This window comes from Eptatretus burgeri, chromosome 1, assembly GCF_056783735.1.
Source record: "Eptatretus burgeri isolate ZD-2024b chromosome 1, Ebu_testis_v1, whole genome shotgun sequence".
In the NCBI taxonomy this organism is placed as follows: domain Eukaryota; kingdom Metazoa; phylum Chordata; class Myxini; order Myxiniformes; family Myxinidae; genus Eptatretus; species Eptatretus burgeri.
In genome coordinates this window covers 126,613,577-126,634,065 of record NC_140961.1, presented here as the reverse complement: position 1 = coordinate 126,634,065, position 20,489 = coordinate 126,613,577, and positions in this window count along the sequence as shown.

Genomic DNA, 20,489 nt, shown 5'->3' with positions numbered 1-20,489 from the left:
CCCGGGGCGCCATTAGCCGCGTGGGCAGTGTTGTGGGCGCGGGTGACCCTCGGAAAGGGGCCCGGGAGGCCGGCCTGCCACGTGTGCATTTCAGGGGAGGTGCCATGGGGGGCACTCCCCGGTGTTGGGGAGCTGGTAGGCTCGGAGACAGTGTAGTGCCCGGGGGTGCCATAGCGGGAGAATCGGCAGAGGGTCGTGCCTGCCAAAGGGAGCCACGTGTCCCAGCCAGGAGACCGTGTGAGGGCACGGAGAGAAAATTGGGGGGCGAGGCCCGAAATTGTGAGGACACCAACACAGGCGACGGGAATCTGGGTTGTTAGAACCAATAGTTTAAGCGAGAGGCGCTTGTTGAAAGCCCCGGGTAGTTTAACAGTTAAATGGTTAGGGTAGATTAGGAGATGTACCCCTCCGCACCATCCATCCCCTCGCTGTCGTTGTGGGCCGCTGGACCCACTTTGGTTATAGATCGCCGAACTCTGGGGAGGCCATTCTGAGGCTTCGTTGGGCCTCGACACAGGACGTTAGCTCTCCCTTGTTCCCCTCCGGGAAGGGAACGTAGGGGTTGGGAGTAGGCAAGGTGACAGGATAGGTTAGCCGAACAAGGACGATAAAGGGGGTTAGGGGACGATTTATAGTGGGGAAGTAAAAAAAAAAAAAAAAAAAAAAAAAAGTTGGGGCTAAATTGGGGTTTGACAAATTAAGGGAGTGGGTATGTACAGTGACAGGCAAAGGCGATAGGTTGGGAGGGAGACAGGTAGGTAGGTCCGAGCCCGCCTTCCAAGTGGCCAGCACCACCGCACTCCCTCCACCAACCTCCACTGAACGGCGAAGGCTGGCCAACTTCATCGGCTGGCCGTGTTTTGCTTCAAGGCAGAGGCCGGCCAACTTCATCGGCAGCTGTTGTTTTGCTGCAAGGCCTGTGCCATCGGCTGGCCGTGTTGTGCTGCAAGGTCTGTGCCGGCCCACTTCATCTGCCGGCTGGCTGTTTTTCTGCAAGGCCTGTGCCGGCCAATTCATCTGCCGGCTGTGTTTGCCTGCAGCGGCCTTCTTCTGCCGGCTGTGTTTGCCTGCAGCGGCCTTCTTCTGCGGGCTGTGTTTGCCTGCTGCCTTTGCCATGCCATGCCCACTGCCCACGTTCACCAGCCCCGTTCAATTTTTGCTTTGCCCCCCCTGTTCATTTCCATGTGCGCCAGGATCCGCAAGGCAACAGTTTGCAAGCTGCAAGAACTGCCCTGTTGGCAGCTACAACACGGGCCTGCAGTGGCGGCCCGTGCACCGTGTTTGTGTTCACCCATCCATTCGTTGTGCTCATTGCGTGTGCCACTTGAGCTGGCACGGAGACTGCGTTGTGCAGCCCATGCACCGTTGTGGTTCACTGCGTTCAGTTCAAAAGGGAAGGCCTTGGACTGCGTGTGAGCAGCCAGCCACGTGCCCTGTCACCTGCATTGTTTTGAGCCAGAGACTGCATGTGGGCAGCCTGGCTCCCTGCTAACTGCTTTTCTTTTGCAGAGTTCAGTGATCCTGGGCCATGGTTTAGTGTAAAATTTGTAAGTTAAGGTTAAGATGAACTGTAAATATGAGTGCGCCCCCGGCATGTCTGTCTAGCGCCGGCAATTTTATTTAAGTCGTCCGTGTGAGTGAGTTTGTTTAGGTAGTTACGCAGCCCTCAGGTTATTTATTTTGGGGACACGAGTACCATGAATGTCGCACTCAGGGATCCGTAGGTAAAATGTACTAGGGGAAAACTACACGATGGCACACGAAAATTTGACGACTCGGGACGAGTCTGTAAAAAGGGGAGGGGGTAGTGTTGTGGTTACCAAATTCGCAAACCACCATTCAGGTCCCTTAGGTGAGACATCTCGGTAAGTACATGTGTAGTTAGGCCCAAACCCGTTGTCTAGTGGGAATACATGTCATTTATGCGTGCTGCGACTCTTCAGGATAGCCGTTTTTCTTTTACTATCTTTAATTTGGACCAACCGCCATTGTTACCACCACCAACCACCACATCAACCACCCACCGCGGCGCCGCTTCACGTCACACCTCGCAACCGTCGCATCGCCACCGTTCTTGCGCCGCTTGTGGGTACCGGTGTTGGACTCGTGCAGGGCGCGCGCCGAACAGCGTGTACAAAACCACGGATTTTCCACTTCAAAAACGGATCAAAAACGACACATGCCCACTTTTGTTCCGTCCAATCGGTGAGCGAGGGGCGATTTGGCCCCGCCCCCAGGGCGTTGGAGGGCGATCGATATATGCAAATTTATGGATCAAAAAGCATTCACGCCCACTTATTCTCGGGCCAATGGGGAGCGAGGTGAAAGGTCGAAGGGAGGGGGTCAAAGATGAGAGAGCGAAGCCACGGGGCTGATAAAAGCGACCGCGTTCGTCAGTCAAGTGGACAAGGAGTTAAGACTTCGCGGGCGGTGGAGTTGGGAAGAAGAAGCCAGAAGGAGTTGGTCGTCGTCGTGTGCGTTGGAGTCGGAACGGAGGGGACGGAGCTGTGGAGAGGCGGCGAGGGCAGATGAGGGGGTGCTCGCGTCGGTGCCGGGAGCTGCACACCAGGGAGGCCGACGGCGCGACCTGGCCGAGGTGGAGACGCTCGTCGCGGGACTCGAGGCAGAGTGGAAATCCTCTATACCCCGAGCATCAGCAACCCCCCTCCTGTTTCCCCCCGCGCTGAGATAGTGCGACCAAGGGGGCCCCTTTCCCACCCCCTACCAGACACTGCCCGCGAGGCCCGCGGAGTTGAGGCACCATCGCCGCTCCGCGTCTCATCACCAGACGGGTAGGCCCGACCCGGTCTCGGCCTCAGGCCCGCCTCATCTTTGAGGGTGTTCTTTTCCTTGGTTTTGGGTATGTGTTGTCGGCGCCGTCTGTGAAGTAAAATTGCATAAGTGTTGCCGTGTGCTCGCGTAATCGGGATTAGATCTGCATTGTCGCATTTGCTTTTTGTGGAAATTGCATTGTGTTTCTTTCCTTTTCTATGTGCTTTTGGTGGAATTGAATATGTGTGCTTTCCGTTCAGCGCGAATAAATGTGCTTTGTGTTGAACTGTTTCCCGCTTCGCTTCGTCATTTCTTTCATTGAATCCTCATCTTGCTTCACGTAAAGGGTTGGTAGTGGGCTGAATACGCCCGATAATTAATCGAACCGTCGAGGCCGACGATAACACCGCTCGGTTATCCCGATAGTACGGAACGGGTCGCTTAAGTGGCCCGTGTCCGAAGTCGACCTGCGGCGAGGTGCGATCGCCCGGTCTACCCTCCGTGTGGGTACTTAGGTAGGTCGAATTTGGCGAGCAACCCTATCCCACGCGGGGGCTGATTGGCTCGATCGCGTTGAAACCGAAAGGTCCACCCGTGACTGGTTCCCGGCGTTAGTCCGAGAGGATCACGACTGGATTGTCCGTCCGGTGGGCGACGTGCCGCGATTCGAGTTACGTGGCCGTCAGCACGCCGGCGGGCGCGAATCCGTAACAATATATATATATATATATATATATATATATATATATATATATATATATATATATATATATATATATATATATATATATATATATATATATATATATATCAATCAATATATGTGTGTGTTTCCTCCATAATTTCAAAACCATGCAGCATCCTGAAACTCAGAAAACTCAAAGGAAGGGCATTAGTGAAAATTGGGTTTTTATATATGAATTAAAACACCCCTTTTGAAGTTAATTAATGGTCTTATTTAATTATATCCTTTAAGCGGTGCATCATCGGCCAGCTCACTCTCTGGGGTCTTAAGGCGTATCCTGGCTCACTTCGCTGGGGTTTGAAGCCACCATGTTTTTTGGCCTGCTCAACCATGCTTTGACTTGGAACAAGCCGCAACGATTTTTTAAAGATATTTTTTTTTTTTCACTTTCTTCACTCATATTATTGAATGCCTGTTCATCATAGCTATGAATCGCTGGATATATTGTCATGCTTATAAATGCATGGAGACTGCAGTGTTAGTGGTTATATTTCATTTCTGCACATGCTCGAACCTGAGAAATCTCTTAAACTAAGCTGAATGACAAAATTTAAGTCCAGTCTTTAACTTTGCAGCAGTTCCGACTGATAACTTTAGCAGTAGTTCCGACTGCTAAAAAAAACAACTGTTCATTTGTCCAATTCAGACATTGCATTGGCATTTCGGGGTGCAACATTTATATGACCGATGGCAATGGGAAATTGCTTACCAAACCAGGCGTTCCATTGGAGCACTTGTTTGAGTGCTTAAACAACTTGGCGAGCACTCACCAAGCTGCTTGGTTGTTCGTTTCAAAACCACTAGAAGGAAGACCTGTTGCTTTGCTGAGGAAAATACCAATCTTTGCGAAATTGCGAGAAAAATAAAAATGGAATAAAAATTAACATGAAGCTTAATTATTTTCTACTGTTCAGATGATTATATTTAGTGAAGAAAAGATTAAAGAATGTGCAGAAAGTGGAACTTTATTTGGCACAATGCCCAACTCTCCAACCTGCTTTTGGAATCCACGTGTACGTGCCTGTAAAAAAAAAAAAAAATAAATAAATAAATAAATACATAAATAAATATTCAAACCCCGAGCAACAAGCAACAACCACACAGGCCGTTTCTTCGCTCTCACGTGCCCATATGTGCGTGGCCCGGAAGTTCGCATATTATTCGCATTTACGATTATTCGCAATTTAGTTTTAATTCCCAAATTTTCAATTAGCACCAATGTATTTTACCTTTTCGCAATGTCGTGGCAAGGAAAAACAAAAAGTGAAGAGAAGAGAGAGAAAAAAATTTACTTCCTGGTTCGGAGCATACCAGCACTCTGATGTTACCGAAATTTATGCACCGTCTAATCTGAAAACGATCATAACTTGGGGCATTGTGTTTATCTATAAATGCGCATAAGAAATCGAGAAATTATGAGAATACACGAAGTCATCACTCTCTGGAAGCCCATACGTTGTAACCCGTAATGGGTAACGCGGCTGAGCTTCCCTTACCCATCGGCCACGCCCACGCAACAATGTGTCTTATCATTGGTTTGGTAAATAAATGGCCATAACTTGGGAAGCACTTGTCCGATTAATATCAAACCTTGAAAAGGCACATCCTCACGTCCCCTGCAATATATCTGGCCAGTTTCAATTAGATCGGACGAGCGGTTCTCGAGAAAGCGGTCACAGACACACACACACACACACACACACACACACACACACACACACACACACACACACACACACACACACACACACACAGATTGCTGGAATTTTCGATAGATGATGATGGAGTCGACAGGGGGTCCTTTTTTGGCAATTACGAAGGCAGTTTTCTTTTTCCTGTTTTGTACAATCTGCTTTCATGACAAAATATTAAAATATACACAGTAATAGTTTTTGCAACATAGTAATAGTCAGCAGTGGCTCAAATGAAGAGGTATGTCAATAAAGCACACATGGAGGTCAGATGTAGTGGGGTTTTTGCATGCCTGCATGCAAATAGGTTGGAGGAATGCATATGGGTTAGGGCATACATGGAAGCAGGTTGTTGCCATGTAGATAGCATGGGTTTTAATTTTTAGATGCGCCTGCCCAGTTTTATATGGAACACGGCAGTTATAAATTTAACGTTCCTGTTTGGGCACGTTTTTTCCCCCAATTAATGTGCTCGTATGCTGCCTACCCTCCCCGCATGCTTCCTTCCCTTGCCCTTATACTTCTTTCCTTTCACCTTACGCAGCCTTCCCCTCCACTCATACAGCCTTCCCCTCCCCTCATGCTGCCTTCTTCCCTTCTCTCATGCTGCCTTATTCCCATCCCCTCATGCTGCCTTCTTCCCCTCCCCTCATGCTGCCTTATTCCCCTCCCCTCACACTGCCTTCTTCCCCTCCCCTCATGCTGCCTTCTTCCCCTCCCCTCATGCTGCCTTCTTCCCCTCCCCTCATGCTGCCTTCTTCCCCTCCCCTCATGCTTCCTTCCATAGGTCATCCTGAAGCTCCATTGAATGGTTCGCTGATTTGATTCCGGGTGTGCTTCATTAGCAAGCGGCTTGCTATCGCTTTTCCTGTCAGTCATTTTGTATCAATCACTTTGCAAGCCACTTCCGCTACCTGTTCGGCAAGTGGAGCAAACAATTTAGAGAGGTGTCTCGTTTTGTTAGCAAAAGTGGCCGCCTTATTCAGTCAGATTCAAAACGATAGTGCAAATATTGAAATGTTCTGAGGCATACCCACCCTTGTTTTGTATATACTCATAATATTATGAGTCCCCTACTTCAACCAGTTTCACACAAGGGGACTTCAGAATTGCTCTCCGTTTGTCCATTCGTCAGTCACAGCTGTGGTTTTTCAGACTTTTTTTCCCATAACCTTCAACATATTGTTATATTTGTGGGCTAGATGGAGGAACTTTAGAGTAAAGGTAGGATTTTATAGTGCAGCATGGTCCGTGAACGAGCAGGAGACATCGCAATGTAATTTAAGTAGGGAAAACTGTCAGTTTAAGATTATGTGCACTGCACAGGGGGTGGTGCTGTGTTAAAAAGGTAGGGTTTTAGGCTAATTTCTCCCAGGATGTGAATTCCCCTGTGACCTTTTCCAATGATTTTGTATTTACAAAACTGAAGACAAAGAATCACGTTTTCAACAACAACAACAACAACAACAACAACAACGACAACAACAACAGAGCCAAACATTTCCGAGCAGGAAAAGAAACTCCACCTTCCTGGCTTTGTTCCAGTAAGCCATATCCCTGAGGCTGATGATTGGTCGGGTTGATGTGAGAAGGTGCAAGACAGACAAGAGGGCATTGTGGAAGTAAAATTATTAATTCCATCTTGTGGCATGTGAGTATGGGCATATGTGGTGTTTCTGTTTTGATCATACTGAAACAAATATTTTTCATGTTTAGATAAATGTTCTTATGTATTCATTTTTCTTTATTTGCGTTATAATGCTTTTAAAGAATATGAAAGTATAAAATCTGTTATAAAGTATAGGCTAAAATCACGGAAAAAATGGTTCGCGTGCACCGAGATAGAGTTGAGATAAAGATTTTAATTGTCTGCAGGATAATTATGCTTATAATTTCTCTCACAATGACAAGGTCAGAGCTCATTACATTTGCAGACACGTGAGTCAACACTGACAGGCCACGAGTCACTGAAATAGAATCTCTGTTCACCACACTGTGGTCTTGTTAATTCCATATAACTGTAATATATCTTTTAAAACCTTAGGATCATTGATTGATTGCCTTTCTCGTTGTTGAAAAACACGCTCTCCTGAGTGCACTAGTAATATGCTCAATACCATCACTGTACACTCGAAACGAATATTTCAAACCATATAATTATAATTATACCCAATATAATAATTACGAATATGTCATCCCCATACCGTCCAAGCACATTTGGGCCAGGTGAGGGATGTTGTTGTTCGTCCATGCCAAGTTAAAGGAAATATGTACCCATCTGTAATGTTTGCTGCTCTGATACTTTAAAATATACTTGATAATGGATCATTGCATGCTGTAGGTTGTTTTATAAATTAATAGAAATGAAATTTTACTTAACTATGTAACAATATGATCTTCTATGTTTCACTTGTTTGGCAAATTGGGTGGAACTACTTTGGCTGGTGCTGGTAAGTCGAGCCCCCAAAAGGCATTGCAGAGTTTCATTAACTCTGGTCTCCCATTTAATTGTAGAAATTGTAAAACATGAACCTCATTAACTCTGCCTTCCTATTGTCCTCTTATTTTGATTGCAAAGCAGGAGTCTCATCGAACTGTTGATGTCATGGACCTCTGATTGTTCTGCAAAGCTGTACAATCCAGATGCTGCATTGGTGTGCTAAGATAAATGCTTATCTTTGCCAATGGAAATGAAGGTTTTCTGTGCATGCATGCATGCATGCCCCTGAAGGAAAACAAACACTCTTTCACAGTACTATCTGCTTTAATTATGCACAAGATTGCTTTCTCTTTGCTTAAAGGACGTCGTGTGCAAGCAAAGCTTTCTTGAAGGCTAGTATTGATTTACCAAGTAACCTGTGATGTTCTGACTCCTCCCGATTTTCCATTCATATAAAAGGCCATGTATTCTAGCTCAGTCAGAGATCTGCTTGGACTCTTGAGACGAGCTTTTCTCTCCACAAAAATGTGTTTTTATATAATAAATGATCTGTTAAATTATAAAGGGTTTTTCTCTTGTGTAATTTCCATGACAGCATGATCAGAGAGGAGATAGTTGGTGTGAGGAACGTGGTTGAGACAGGGGGTCTCATTTTTTCTCTCCTCTCGGCACGACGAAATAGCAGCGTCGTTCTCATTGTTCGTGCTGGAGTGAATTTGCCCACAAGGTGGAACAGGATGCTCGTCCTTGTCTGATTGGCTGAGTCACCAAGTTGTATGTTTATGAGAGAGAACGAAGAAGAGAAGCGTCTCTCAGGATAACTCGGCGTTATCCTGGTGTATGTTCGAGGAAGAAGGTGGCCCATGGTTGTGAGCAGACCCAGTGTTAAGAGAGGAATGGTGTGGCAAGTTTGATCATGAGAAGAAGCTGTACATCGGATGGTGAGAAGCTGTATGAATAATTATGGAAGTTAACTCCTTCTTCTTTAATTTGCAATGTGTTCTGATTTGTCTGAGATATAAGTTCAACATTCAACCTAAACAAGACCACAGGATCCCCCCTGTGGAGCAAGTCATAAATCCAAAGTGATTCAATTTTGCACAGTTACCATTTGCATTTACAATCTTCCATTTTTTTTCCAGCGACTTTAGCACATCTGTACTGAGGAAAGATGGTCATAATGGCCAAGTCAGTGTGAGAAATACGCTGTTTATTTTGTTGGAAATTTTGAAATGTGAAATGGGTAAGTAAACGTTCAAGAAGTACCACTTAATCAAACATAACGCACCTGTCGAATTAATCAGAAAACACATAAAATAAGTATTATTTAATGCTGCTTGTGGTGTCATTGCACGATTTTCAATCATATAATTCTTACACTCTGACTTACTTAACATTCATTTCTCGAATGCCTTCTGCACGAGGCATAATTCTGGTATATCTTTCTTGTTTGTCTTTCCACAAAATATGGATGCATTTTATTTAAATTACAGTTTGGCCAGTACCAGCTACTCATCAGTGATAACAATACAATTGCAATACATGGTACAATTCCTAAGTCCATGAATTGATTTCATAATTGCTGTTTGGTCGTCATTCCTCTCGCCATTCTTTCTTTTTCTGTATTATGGTTAATATAAATACCATGCTGATTTCCCTCATATATTGATTTTCTCATTGCAGTTAACTTATGATTCCTCATATATATAATATACACCAAGCTGTCAATCAATTAAATAACATAGGCCCTCCTTCAATATATGTATATACCTCAACTTAATATATTATTTTGATTTAATTTTCAGGAACTTTTGTCTACCCTTAATGAACAGATCGACCCATGTCACAAGGTCCATAGCAACTGTGTTCGGTAACATGTTACTCAATCAATACAAGTTCCCAATAACCAACAGTGTGCCTTACTCTGATATAACCAATCATTTACCTGTATTCCAAATTATTGGTTTATAAAGGTGCAGACTCTAATTACGCCACAAACTTCAATCAATTCAAGGAGTTAGAAGAAAAAAATTGGGAGAATACTCTGTCACTTGAAGACCCCAATGTAGCTTATAATACAAATATATTAAGATTACAAGACATACATGATAAAGGTTTCCAAATTTGTTATTCCAAAACAAAACGATATTAAAATGAATGCCGGATCACTGATGGGCTGCCAAAATCGATGAGGCACAAGACGAGGTTGTATAAAAAATTCTTTCATAAACCTTCAACTGAGAACAAATCGAAATTCAAAATATGCTTAATCTCTTGATTATACAAGTAAAACAAAATCACCACAAAGAAAAGCATCCCAGTACAACTCAAATACCAAAGTGTGGAAGAAAAATAATTATATTCATGTATTCTCAATTATATTCACTTGATGATTTGTTGCTGGTCCTTCATAAGTTTAATTTTTGTACTCTGGTCGAATTGGCTGTTAGTAATGTTTCCCTTTTCCCAAGAGTCTTTTGACCGATATTAAAATAAAAGGAATAACTTACTATGAAAAAGGTCATGCTCGCTGCATAAAAACAGGGTGACCTGGTTGTTAACATTGCAAACTTTTGCCATGATTGTGTCATTCTCTCCCTCCCACCCAAAGTGGCCACATATTGCAGTTCTGAGTTATTTTGTCTCGTGCTTATCAGCTAATCCCATAACTGAATTGCTAAATGTCTCACCCTCCCATTTTTTTGGATGTCAATTGTGTAGAAGAGGGATTACTTCCGTCTTCTGTTTCAGTGAAGTTCATTCGAATGTTTCAGTGAATCATTAAATGTTCTTCCTCCGTAAATACGAAATTAAAGATTCTCCTTTGATATGCTGATCGATCGATAGTGTGGAAATCGAGTTCCTTTCCACCACAAAAGGAACCGAGTCTATAATAAATACATTAATCATAACCAAAATAAACATGAAGGTTCGAATACCATAATGAATTGTAATGGAGAAAAAGAAACAATGAACAGTAAAAAATATTTGGTGCTCTCAATGAGTTTTTTTTTTTTACTGAAATAGGTCCTGCACTTGTCAGCTCACTTCCTTCAGGTGAAGTTGATTTTTATTGTTATTTGAATGACCCTTGAATTATAGAAAGCCCCTTTTTCCCCATTTTATTTTACTTTCTTATTTTTATTATTTTTGACAATCTGAGTCTGAAAGTAATTAACACGGTTACTAAACACAACCTCCACTAGTTACTAACTCCTCCCCAGGTTTATGTATGTGACAACCAACCCGTGAAACAGGTGGATGAAAATCACTTTTCTGATGAATAACAGATGCAAACATTATCACGAGTATCACTCATTGGTCCGATTGACAATGAGAGCAGCCCATTGCTACTCTACAGGTCATAACACACTGGTGTGCTGTTGCAAGGTTTTTATAATTCAAAGCTGGGTTGCACATTACAACATATTAACACAGGAGTAGTAAAACAAGAGGGGCATTCCATGTCAAGTGTACACACCCTCCCGGCACTTGTGCCTCATTTTCTCCCCATATGTTGATCATTTTATTCACTTGGGTGAAAAAAAACTCAAAATACCAAATTTTAGACCTGTGGGCCCGTCGGGGCCCATTTTCGGGGCCCCCCAAATTTGGGCGCCGCTGGCTGCCCCACAATCTTCCAGAGGCCATAACACACGTTGTAGTGGTCCAATTTGGCTGATCTTGTTGTCAAAATGCTTGTAAAAGCGAGATCTTTCGAATTGCGTCAAGTAAAATCACTCTGAAACAGTGATTCAAAAAGTTATAGTTTGGGGCGCCCTTTGACCTTGGGCCCCCGCCCCCCAGCCAAACCGATGGTCCCGATATTTTCGTGTGAGAATACCCCTTCATATACTCCAACACCTCAGCATCAATGAAAATGGGATTTCAATGGGTTCAAGTGTGATGATGGTTTAATTGTCCGGGGACTCGGGTGCTGGACACACAATATGCCACAATACATAGCACAATATTTGAACACAAAATTTCCAACACACTATATCAGTATATTGTACGTACATTTTCCACATGCACATGCAGGAACTGGAAGTGATACTAGTATGAGTAAGAGTTTTTCCTAGCATATTATAGTCAAGATTTTTTGCCAACCAATGTTTTATTTGACAGCTGTGTTTCTTTTTTACTGATTATGTAGGTTCTACCTGTAGCAGTTTTTGGTTCTACGGAAAGAAGTATATCAGAAATGTCTAGAATGCAGTGATCTTCAATGTCAGGAAAAAAGACGCGATTTGCGGGCCGGTTTGGATGAAGAAAATTCACTTCATGGGTGTCCTGAAAGGCTTCCATGATGCAGGCAAGCCACCATTTTCCATCATAGTGCACTGTGACATAACCTGAGAGTTTCCTGTTAAAAGTTGGTGTAGATTTTGAAATAGCTGACTCGATACAGTGTTCCTCGCTCAGGCTGAATTCGCGTACTTGAAGAGCAGTTTCAGAAATAGGGATAAAAGCATGAAGTTTTTGAGTTTCAGCCATGGTTTTGGCCGTTTTTAATCTTTCTTCCAAATTTCGTTCTTCCTCGTCATACGCCCCTTGGATCCCGTAACCGAACTTCATTTCATTCAAACCATTTTCAGCAAAGGCGAAAAGATCTTTTGGAGAAATAATTTGACTGTCGTGAGGTCTACACAGGCTCTCACTTTTGGCTTCTCATTTGACTGTACCTCCCACACCATCTGAAGGGCCCTTGCCATGACTTGTGGCAAAAAAATGCCATTCTGCGTCAATACCATACTCTGATTTGTGACGACATAGGTTTATGAAGGCTTTGCAATTCTTATATTTGCCAGCGCAACCGTCTGAGAAATAGTGAACTTTCTTTACATTTCCAAAGCTCGATTTCAAGTGTTCAATGAGCATTCTTTGGAAGAGGTGGACTGAGACAACGTCGTGAGTATTGCATTCTGATATAATCGTGAACGAATCGTGGTTTAATTTGCCATCGTCCGATTTGAAATAGTAAACCCAGGGGTGAATTGTCGCTTGAGAGCAGTTCCAATGGAATCCTTCGGCCGCATCCTGGATGGCAAACGAATAGTTCTCTGAGAAGTCTCCAATAATGACAAATTCTCCTTCACCGATTTCGTCTTTCTTATTTTTCAGAAACTAAGATTGGGCCTTGGCAATGAAGTCGTGTCTCACTAATTTCACCGCGCGTTCACAGAATTGATTCATGAATTATTCCAAAGGCAGGACCATGGAGCTCAGTTCAGATCTATTGGTGGATGTCCACCATTTAAACTGAATTTCATCAATATTATTTAGTTCATAAGCACTCAGTAGCTCGGTTTTGAAGTCTCCAATTGATAGGCAACTTTCACAAGTTCTGAAATAACATGCCGGTTGTGCTGGTTTACAAACTGTGCATGCTTTCACATGATGATAGCTAGGAAGTTCGGCTATCTGTGGCATTTTGGAACCAAACATCATGAGTTTCACAGTTTGATGTATCGTATATACACATACACTGTGTGTACCACCTGAACCGGCCAGGACACACTCCGAGGACGGAGCATGGCGAACTTCGTGAATCCAACTTTCAAGCCAGGGTTCTTCTCTTTGAATTTCTGAAACAGTTCCTTGAGATTGTTTAGTACCATATGCTTTTGAATTTTGTCTTTTCCATGTTCATTCCTGACCACCACGCAGTCCTTTTATCTCGGCATTATTCGGCTGACTTCATCACTTCGGTAAAATTCGGTTACGGTGGATTTCACTTCGTCAGACAATATTTTACCCTGTTTGGGATTTGGAGACGATAGCATATCATTTTATTTCTCTAAGTTTTTGGCTTGCACAGCCATTCTTTGGGAGCAACTGAATTCACTCATCATCCCTCTGATGCTCATATTCCAAGCAAATATTGTCAGTATACGTATTTGCTCTGAACGGCTCGAAACAACGTATTTTTTTTCAGGCTTTTGATCATCTCTGGCATGCAGTTTTCATCACATTTTGACGCTGTATTTTGTGTTTTCTCTGCAGTGCTTGGTCCAGCAACTAGTTCCAATTTCTTTCACACAGAATCTTCCACTTTACTTCGCTTTTCAGGAACGTACCCTGGGTTCCTTTCCGCCTTTCATTTGTTTAATGAGCTTTCGCCGATCATCGATAACGATTGGTTTAATCGGTCAACTTCTGCTTCTCGCTCAAAAACCTCCTTGTCCTCATCTATCGAAATAGATTCTGCAATACCTGCGACAGTACCTTCTGATGATAATTTCAAACTGGTCGAAGATGATTCTTCACTAGGCTCTGGTGACAGTTTTTTCTGCGCAAAGTTCAAAGTCTGTCATCTTTTTTCACCTTTGAAGAAAATTTCATCAACATATCATTTGACACATTGCAAAGATCTTTTCGTTGTTTCGTTTTATGGCAGCTGAACGGATCGCAACAGTATTTTCGGAAGTCCTTTCGATCTTCAGTCGCCACGCGAACCGCAAAATATGCAAAAACTGAGATTAGCCCATTTATAACTTAATTCGATGAAGGTTATACAAAAAATGTACACTTAAAAATCAATAGACACAATAGGCAGAATAATTTTCAGCAAATGATGCAATAAATATATATATATATATATATATATATATATATATATATATATATATATATATATATATATATATATATATATATATATATACATATATATATATATATATATATATACACATATATATATATATATATATATATATATATACATATATATATATATATATATACACATATATATATACATATATATACATATATATATATATATATATATATATATATATATACATATATATATATATATATATATATATATATATAAAAATATATATATATATATATATATATATATATATATATATATATATATATATATATATACATATATATATATATATATATATATATATATATATATATATATATATATATATATATATACATATATATATATATATATATATATATATATATATATATATATATATATATATATATATATATATATATATATATATATATATATATATATATATATATATATATATATATATATATATATATATATACATACATATATATAATAGTCCAGATATGATGATTGTCAATTTCAGACATAAAGTCACCTGCCAGCAGGTGACGTCATTGGAACGATGACGGCAAATGTCGAATCAAGAATTAGTGAAACTCGTGCATGCCCGTACGTGCGTGCCCATAGGTGCGTGCCCGTACGTGTGTGGCCCTACGTGCGTGGCCGTACGTACAAAAAAAAACTTTCAAACTGCGTGCCAGAAACAACAACCACACAGGCTGTTCCTTCGCTCTCGCATGCCCGTACGTGCATGCCTGTAGGTGCGTGGCCGTACGTGCAAAAAACAAGAAAAAATAACATTTTTCAAACCTTAGGAGACAGCTGAAACGGAAGAAGAACGATATCAAACCTTGAAAAGGCACATACTCAGGTCCCCAGCGTCAATTGTGATGTCATATCAAATAAAGAAGAAGAAGAATTGAGGACGTCGAACGTGCAAAAAAAAAAGAATAAAATAAAATAAATAAGTAAAAGAAGAAGAATTGTGACGTCAATAGTGGCGTCATAGCACCGTCTCCTGTCATTGGTTGATAAATAAATGGCCATAACTTGGGAACCACTTGTACGATTTATATCAAACCTTGAAAAGGCACATCCTCAGGTGCCAAGCAATATTCCTGGCAAGTTTCAATCAGATCGGACCGGTGCTTGTCGAGAAACAGCGGTCACACACACACACACACACACACACACACACACACACACACACACACACACACACACACACACACACACACACACACACACACACACACACACACACACACACACACACACTGCTGGAATTATCGATAAATGTGGACCCCGAACAATAAAACCATCATCACACATGAACCCATTGACATCCCATTTTAATTTATGCTGAGGTGTTGGAGTATATGAAGCGGTATTCTCACAAAAAAAAATCGGGATCATCGGTTTGGCTGGGGGAGGGGGGTGGCGCAGGCCCAAGGTCAAAGGGCACCCCAAACTCTAACTTTTTGAATTACTGTTTCGGAGTGATTTTACTTTCTGCGATTCGAAAGATCTCGCTTTTTACGAGCATTTTGATACCAAGATCATCCAAATCGGACCACGACAACCTGTGATATAGCCACTGGAAGATTGTGGGTCAAACGGGGCGCCCAAATTCGGGGGGGGGGCTAAAATGGGCCCCGACGGGCCCCCAGGTCTGAAAATTGACACATAAGGTTTTACCGTGGATACAAACACTTGCACAAGAAAGAGTGAAATCTGAGACGATGTTTCAAAATTTCGCTGAAAAATGTGTACACTTGACATTGGAATGGCCCATTGGAGACTTGTTGAATCTGTCTGAATAATAAAGTGATCTGTATTCACAAAGACTGAAGTGTATTTTTTTCTATCTATATGTCTATTTATCGACATTTTCAATAATAGCAACTGCTAATTTGCATATTAATGAGCTAAATTTAAATGTCATCAAATTGTAAGTGGGTTTATCATGACCAGTGACCCGAAAAACATGGGTTTGGACACCTCAACCAGGCTGTTTGGATGCTTACTGAAGGAGATATTATGAAAAATGCTCAAGGGTGCCAGAGTGGCATCAATCGGAATATTCATTCAGATGATCTGGTGATCACAAAAATGCAGAAAAACATTGTGCGGACCCTAATGCAAGGTCATCTTGAAAAATGGTGTTTGCCATCCAGACTTAGACCTTTGCCATCAATAGCCAACAGATATTTAATTTTCCTCAAACAGCAAGACGTTTGCTCCAGTGTATATTTAATATCTGCTCGACAATGAAGTGCCAGCAAGGCATTCTTCTCTTCAGCAGCTGGACAGTTTGGTATTAACATTGGAGATTATGAATCTTGGTTTTATGTATTTCAGTGAGAGAAAACCACAAAAGGTTTTGTAAAATACAATTCTACCTTACTTGTACATTCATTTATATCGCTATGGAGGTCAAAGAGTGTTGGGGAGGGGGTACAAAAGTAATACCTTATTTAATACACTGTTCAATTAACGAAAGTTCCAACAACAATAAGTGAATCCACCACAAGTGAATATGATTGAGAAAAAATGAATATGATTAATTTTTTCTTCCACGTGAGCCCTGCACTGAGATGGATCTCGGTCTCGGCACCATGATCCCTGCATTGAGATGAATGTCAATCTCAGCACCATGAGCGCTACCTTGAGATGGATCTCATTCATGGCTCCATGAGTGCTGCATTGGGGTGGATCTCAGTCACCGCACCATGAGCCCTTCATTGAGATGGATCTCGGTCATGGCACCATGAGCCCTTCATTGAGATGGATCTCGGTCATGGGACGATGAGCGTTGCAGTGAGATGGATATCTCTCTGTCTCTGTCTCTGTCTCTGTCTCTGTCTCTCTCTCTCTCTCTCTCTCTCTCTCTCTCTCTCTCTCTCTCTCTCTCTCTCTCTCTGTCTCTCTCTCTCTCTCTCTCTCTCTCTCTCTCTGTCTCTCTCTCTCTGTCTCTCTCTCTCTCTGTCTCTCTCTCTCTGTCTCTCTCTCTCTCTCTCTCTCTCTCTCTCTCTCTCTCTCTCTCTCTCTCTCTCTCTCTCTCTCTCTCTCTCTCTCTCTCTCTCTCTCGGCACCATGAGCCCTGCATTGAGATGTACCTTGGTCATGGGATGAAGAGCCCTGCAGTGAGATGGATCTCTCTCTCCGCAACATGATCCCTGCATTGAGAAGGATCTCAGTCACGGCACCATGAGCCCCACATTGAGAAGGATCTCAGTCACGGCACCATGAGCCCCGCATTGAGATGGATCTCATTCACGGCACCATGATCCCTGCATTGAGATAAATCTCAATATCAGCACCATGGGCCCTGCATTGAGATGGATCTTGGTCTCGGCGCCATGATCCCTGCATTGAGATGGATCTCAGTCTCGGCACCATGAGCCCTGCATTGAGATGGATCTCGACCTCGGCACCATGAGCCCTGCATTGAGATGGATCTTTGTCTCAGCGTCATGATCCCTGCATTGAGATGGATCACAGTCTCGGCACCATAAGCCCTGCATTGAGATGGATCTTGGTTTCGGCACCATGAGCACTGCACTGAGATGGATTTCGACCTCGGCACCATGAGCCCTTCATTGAGATGGGTCTCGGTCATGGCATCATGAACCCTGTAGCCTGGTGTTGGCTTAGTGGTTTGGGTCGTGGCTTGGGATCCTAGGGTCTGAAGTTCGACCCACGTTGGCCAATGTTTTAACATCAGGGGGTTGACTCAGCCTGTCATCCTTCCGAGGTCGTTGAAATGAGCACCAGTATCCTGGTCATGGAGGCATTGCATCAGCGGCAGGGCTGTGCCCCGAACAAATGATGCAACCAGCAGCCAAGTAGACAACACACGTTGGGAACCATGAGCCCTGCATTGTGATGGATCTCATTCACGGCCCCATGAGCGCAGCACTGAGATGGTTCTCAGTCTTGGCAACATGAGCCCCACACTGAGATGGATCTCTGTCTCGGAACCATGATCCCTGCATTGGGATGAATCTCAATCTCAGCACCATGAGACCAACATTGAGATAGATCTCGGTCACGGGACGATGAGCCGTGTAGTGAGATGGATCTCTGTCTCGGCACCATGAGCCCTGCATTGACATGGATCTCAGTCTCGGCACCATGAGCCCTGCACTGAGATGGATCTCAGTCTCGGCACTATGAACTTTGCCTGAGATGGATGTCAGTCTCGGCACCACGAGCCCTGCATTGAGATGGATCTTGGTCTCGGCACCATGAGCCCTGCATTGAGATGGATCTCGACCTCGGCACCATGAGTGCTGCACTGAGATGGATCACAGTCTCGGCACCATGTACCCTGTTGCCTGCTGTTGGCTTCGCGATTAGGATGGTGGCTTGGGATCCTAGGGTCCGAAGTTCGAGACAGGTTGGCCACTGAATTAACACCAGGGGGGTTGACTCAGCCTGTCATCCTTCCGAGGTCAGTGAAATGAGCACCAGTATCCTGGTCATAGAGGCATTGCATCAGCGGCATAGCTGTGCCCCTAACAAATGCTGCAACCAGCAGCCAAAAAGGCAACACACAATGGGAACCATGAGCCCTGCATTGAGATGGATCTTTGCCTCGGTACCATGATCCTGCATTGGGATGAATCTCGACCTTGGCACCATGAGCCCTGCATTGTGATGGATCTCGACCTTGGCACCATGAGCCCTGCATTGAGATGGGTCTCGGTCTGGACACCATGAGTGCGCAATTGAGATGGATTTTGGTCACGGCAACATGAGCCCTTCACTGAGATGGATCTCACTCTCGGCACCATGAACCCTGTGGCCTGGTGTTGGCCCCTCGCGGTTAGGGTGGTGGCTTGGGATTCTACGGTCCTAAGTTCGAGCCACGTTGCCACTGAATTAACAACAGGGGGTTGACTCAGCCTGCCATCCTTTTGAGGTCGGTGAAAGGAGGACCAGTATCCTGGTCATAGAGGCTCCGCCTCAGTGGCATGGCTGCGCCCCTAACAAATGATGCAAGCAGCAGACAAAAAGGAAGCACACCATGGAAACACATTGAGGTGGATCTCGATTTTGAAATGTTCTTGGAAGGAGGCTATGACAATGAAAATTCACAGTTTGGTTCATGAACCACAATCCTTCACCAAAAATAGGAGGTGGAGACTGAGTTATGGGAGTTTTGAGTTATGGGAGTTCCTCCCAGCTCCTGAAACCCTCATATGGAGATAACCACCAATGAGAAACACACACACACACACACACACACACACACACACACACACACAAATACACACACAAAGACACACACACACACACACGCACGCACACACACACACACACACACACACACACACACACACACACACACACACACACACACACACATACAGACACACACACACACACACACACGCACGCACACACAGAGACACACACACACACACACACACACACACACACACAAAGACACACACACACACACACACACAAACAGACACACATAAAGACACACACACACACACACACAAAGACACACACACACACACACACAAACGCAAACAGACACATAAAGACACACATACACACACAAAGACGCACACGCACACAAAGACACACACATATACACGCACAGACACACACACACGCGCGCATATACACACACGCACGCACACACAGAGACACACACACACACACACACACACACACACACACACAAACACACACACACACACACACACACACACACACACAAACACACACACACACACACTAGTAGATATTAAGTTTGAATTCGGAGTGGTAATTTGTGGACACTCTGCACTTTAAAACGTCCAAATAAGGGAATATTTAACCTCCCCGGTGCAAACATTCATTTTACGGACCATCCCAACCACACACCCCTACCCAGGCAAGCTGTCCAGCAAGTTATGCGTTACACTGAGACATGTTCTGTTGCGGTGACTGTGAGTTTGGCAAACATTTAATTGACGCCTTAAAATCATTTCCAACCTCATTATTTCCTCCCGCATTCCGCCAATGTGTTGCCATTCATGACACGTGTTTAAACCCGTGGATTTGAGTGACTTTTTAACGGGTCCACGAAGAGGATCGAGCTTTTGGCGAAGTAAGTCAAAGGGTGTATTTTCGAGAACTCATCGGACCGAGTGGTCCGTCCGTCGTTATCTCCGCCAAGTTTTAATTTCTTTAATAAACTTTAAAAAGTTTTCGCACAAATTATTG